Source organism: Camelina sativa, chromosome 3 (genome assembly GCF_030686135.1).
Source record: "Camelina sativa cultivar CO46 ecotype springtype chromosome 3, ASM3068613v1".
In the NCBI taxonomy this organism is placed as follows: Eukaryota; Viridiplantae; Streptophyta; class Magnoliopsida; order Brassicales; family Brassicaceae; genus Camelina; species Camelina sativa.
In genome coordinates, this window is record NC_141882.1 from 31,374,578 (window position 1) to 31,379,577 (window position 5,000).

At 31.4% G+C, this 5,000-nt stretch overlaps 2 non-coding genes across 2 annotated transcripts; one reads left to right on the plus strand and one right to left on the minus strand.

Moving 5' to 3' along the window:
* The first annotated feature begins 2,285 nt into the window (after positions 1–2,285).
* On the plus strand, positions 2,286–2,356 carry TRNAC-GCA (transfer RNA cysteine (anticodon GCA)). Its single transcript has one exon. It is a non-coding gene; the product is annotated as a tRNA-Cys (tRNA).
* Positions 2,357–4,749: 2,393 nt separating this feature from the next.
* On the minus strand, positions 4,750–4,823 carry TRNAD-GUC (transfer RNA aspartic acid (anticodon GUC)). Its single transcript has one exon. It is a non-coding gene; the product is annotated as a tRNA-Asp (tRNA).
* Positions 4,824–5,000: the final 177 nt, after the last annotated feature.

Below are 5,000 nucleotides of genomic sequence, written 5' to 3' on the forward strand. Positions count from 1 at the left end.
ATAACTCAATTTTCTCCCATGAACGATTTGTGTCAATGGATTAGTTCGATCCAAAACTTGAGATAATGGGTGTAATCCGAAAAAGGATTCATAAGTCGTTGTTAACGGAGTTGAAGTTACCAAATTCTGAGGAGTAGGTATCAATTTATGCCTAATTGCTCCGGAGATAGTTCCCTTAACTACATTTTCTAAACGAGCCAGAGCCAACCCGAGCTGGTCTTGTAAAAGATCCGCTACAGAGCGAATACGTTTATTTTTCAAATGATTCATATCATCAAGTGTACCCATTCCAAATTTCATCCCAATCAAATGATCGGCAGCTGCTAATATATCTCGTGGTAACAAAAATATATTGTTCTGAGGTATATTAAGATTCAGTCTCCAATTAATATTTCGGCGACCAATCCTTCCTAATTCACACCTTTGGTGAAAGAATTTTTTTTGTAATTCCTTACATAAGGATTCAGAAAATATTGGATCCCCACCTACACAAGAAAATTGTTGATAAAACTCCAAAATAGCATTTTCTTTTGACCCAATTTTTTTTTTCTCCTTATCGGTCAAGAAAGATAAGAAAATTTCAGGGTAGCAAACATTCTCTAGAATTTCTCGTAGATTCAAACCCATAGCTGATGATAGAACTAGAATAGATATTTTTTGTTTCCTACTCACCCGAGCCCATATTCTTGCTTTTTTATCAATCTCTAATTCTAACCTGCCTCCCCAATCTGATATTATGGTGCCGGTATAGACCGAAATCCCGTTATGATCCAATTCTGACTGGTAATAGATACCGGGACTTTGCAATATTTGATTGATCACAATTCTGTATATTCCGTTTACTATAGAAGTTCCAAGGGAATTCATTAAAGGAATGTTTCCAATAAAAATTCTTTGTTCTTGCATATTCCTACTGGTTTTCCAAATTAATCCCGCGGATACATATAATTCAGAAGAATATGTAAGTGATTCATAGACAGCATCTCGTTCTTTTATCAGAGGTTCTACCAATTGATATGTTTCCACAAATAATTGAAATTCAATTTCGTGATCTATATCTTCAATTTTTGGAAACTTAGAAAGTTCTTCTATTAAACCCTGATCAATAAACCGATAAAACCCTTCAAATTGTATCTGATTAAATCCGGGTATTGTAGATGTTCCCTCTTTTTCATCCCCAAGCATCTTTTTTGAATTTCCCATTTATCCGTTTATTGAAAAAATCCCATCCCATCTCTCATTCTTCACCGAATCATATCCATAGAATTCGATCTAGCAATAATGGAATTTCTATTCTGTTTACTGAATCACATGAAATTTTATCCAACTCCAAGATATATGGAATGTATGAAATACGTATGAACGGAGACTAGATTCAATTGGAATTAAAAAAAAAAAAATAGATCCAACATGGAACAGAATTGAGAAATACCACTGGAACTTACGGAGTTTTGTAAAGACTAGAAAAAAAGTAATTTCATTTTCACCTATGATATTACATATTCCAATTCGATTGCATACCATTAAAAATTTATTCATCATTGGATCTGTTCGAGCAGATAAACATATAATAAATAGAAAACTTTTTTTTTAACCACTTTACTTTTTCATGTATTTGTATTTCATTGTTTAAAAAAAGATTTGCAGAAAAGAGATTGATTTTTCCCTATTTTGAATAGAATAGTTAGAATATCAAAAAATTGAAGTAGGTAAGAAAACTTGTGTTTTTTTATTTATTAATTTTTTTATTATTAAAATAAAAAAGAATGCACAGATATATATGTCTCTTTTTCTTCTTTTATTGTGGTACAGTTCTATTTGGGACAGCACATGCTGTGCTTTATCAAAAAGGAAATGTTCTCTTCAAGTCAAGGGAAAAATTGAAATATAAAAATTTATTGAGAATTACTCCTCAAAAGCATCCCTAGAGAGATAAAATACCCCATTATAGAGCTATAGCTCTATAACACAACATAACGTATGTTCTGATTCTGGGGTTTACATATACTCATAATTACTGTTATAATTGAAATTGAAGAAGATTTCTTTTTAATTGAAAAAAACTCAATATAGATGAGTTATAAATGTATTTCTAATGATTTTCTTAATATTATTAGAAATAAAAAAAAGTAGATTTTAATTTTAATTCAAAAAAGGTAATGAATTTACAGTCAATAGTTAATGGTTCTGGTTTGTACTAGATTCTATATTTTGTGACTTAAAATCTATATATATATTTTTTTCGGAGTTGAAAAAGAAAATTGGAATCTAGTTTCTATCGTTTTGGCGGCATGGCCGAGTGGTAAGGCGGGGGACTGCAAATCCTTTTTCCCCAGTTCAAATCCGGGTGCCGCCTCAACAACAGACTTTAAATATCAAACGTAGGAAAAGACTCTTGATACTTTCTTTTCGTTATTCTAAGCCCCCGGCTCTCGAGGTTCTATTATCTAACCTAAAGTTTTGCCTATCAGATTCAAGGAAAACTTCAAGTAGTGGAGGGCAATCTGTAAATCTTTACTTGCCACTACTAATTTAGTTCCATTTACTGAGTTTTCAATTAGATTGGATAGCCAGAGAGGGAATTTAATTAATAGTTTTGGAAAGGACCTAAGATACTTTGGATATAGACTCATGAAAGTCTCGGAATGCTCAGACATTCAATAAATATTAGATTAGATTAAGAATTGCCTTTCATTTTACTTCCAAAAATAAAAAATCATAAAAGAAAGAAAAAGTCTTCTTCTTTCTACATGTGAGTCAGATTCCTTGGATACTTCGAAAAATGTCCGTTTGCTTGTGTTTACATCTTGTCGATTCTACTAGAAATTCTATAATTAAGAATAACTCATTATAAGATAAGATAAGTGGATTTTTGGAGTAGTTCGTCAATGGTGACCAAATACCTCTCCCTTTTTTTGACTCTGCACCAGTGATTTCACTATTATTAGTGAACAATAATGGAATAGTTTCTTCATATTCATAGAAATAGGGGGCAGAATTCACATGGATATAGTAAGTCTCGCATGGGCTGCTTTAATGGTAGTTTTTACATTTTCCCTCTCTCTCGTAGTGTGGGGAAGAAGTGGACTCTAGAAATACTTCTAATTGCGGTAATAATCAAACTCTATCAACCCGTATCAACTGTTTTCGTTTTCTAGACCGTTCGGCAATTTTTTTTAATATTTTTTTTTTTAGAAATTGGATGTATGTTTTATTGACTCATTTTCTATTTTTATATCAGGGTTTACACGGTTAACCATTCATGGGGTAACCCCTTTCGAAATCTGAAGAAGCTTCCATCGAATTGGGATTATCCGTATTAAATGGATCAAACAAACAAATGAAATTGAGAAAGTATGTACATACATTTCATATTTTATTTCATTTATATTGACGTTTATAAAGAAAAAGAGAGATATAGGTGGATTTCTTTATATTAAGATATTTCACTTGTATCTTTATACATTAAAATAACCATAATGGCTAGTATGGTAGAAAGAGATATCTTTCTACCATACTCATACTAGCGGGCCCCTTAGGATACTACTGAATTTAATGCATTCCTTTCATTTAAGACGAGAAATTGAAATCTTTTTTTTTTATTGTCATTGATAGTAAAATTTTATTCAAATTAATCATTTTGACTAACGGTTTTTACGTAAATTATAAGCAAAAAAGCAGTAGGAACGAGAATGAAGAGTGCAGTAGCAATAAATGCAAGAATATTTACTTCCATAATTTAATCGTTTATTATTATTATTTTTCTTTGGAATATCTCGGGATTTAATCCCATAGAGATGAGAAATCTTTCGCTTGTAAACTCACTCAGATTAATTAGATTTCGATGATATCGAATGAAAGAAATATCATGAATAACAATATCGGAGCTATAAAATCGATTCATCGTCAAGAATTTAATAGTATAACATAGGAAGATCTTTTATCCACACCGAATACATAATGAGATTCCTGATCCAATCAAAAAAAAGTTATTTATGATTCTTTTTCCCAGCTTTCCTTTCTAAAACCTAGTTGTTTATTTTCCTTGTACAATCATCTGATGAAGTATCATAAAAAACTTTTTCGACTTCGAACAAAAAGGGTTTCTAAAGAACCTTAAATAAACAATAGAAATCAATATAGAGAAAACAAGTACGAAGTTCAATTTGAAATAAAAAAAAATTGAAAGGGTTTGTCATCTTTTTGGAAAACAAAAAAAGGGAATGTGACAAAGACGAGTCCCAGTAAAAAAACGAAAATATTCAAAAAAATTAACGAGTTAATTTGTCTTACGAGTTTTTTATTCGACATCGCCTCTAATCTTTTAAAAGAGCATATTCATTAGGGAAGACGCGTTTTATCTTTATTTTTTAAAAAACCTCTTTCCTTGGTTGGATTCGAACTATTTAAAATTCCTTGACTTCACAGAAAGAAAAGTATATATAGGTACTCTTGACAAATGTATTATACGCTACCCTATTCCATTTTCCTACACGAATTAATGGGAGAGCGGTTGACAAAAAGCGGAAACTCCATACAGTATCTCTTTCTTGAAGTGTTGAGTGTTCTCAATAATTATAATTAATTTACATAAATTATAATTAATTTACATATGTCTCTCTACCCTAGTTAAAATAATCGACCCTTTCTTTTGCTTTATGAAAAAAAAAAAGAAAACAAAAAGATAAATGAAACCATTTTCATCCCCTTGCCCAGAAACAAAAAGGGGAGTTGATGTATTGAATCCGCCGGGACTGACGGGGCTCGAACCCGCAGCTTCCGCCTTGACAGGGCGGTGCTCTGACCAATTGAACTACAATCCCATGGAAATCAAGTGGGTAGCTTACATATTCCTTCTTACGATTTCATTTTAATCATTTCAATTTGAAATTCAAATTTTTGTTTTGTAACAACGAAAGTAACAAGTGATATATTGATATCTATATGGATATCACTTTAGTGAGAGCAAGACGGATTACTGGGTAATCCTTGCATTATTA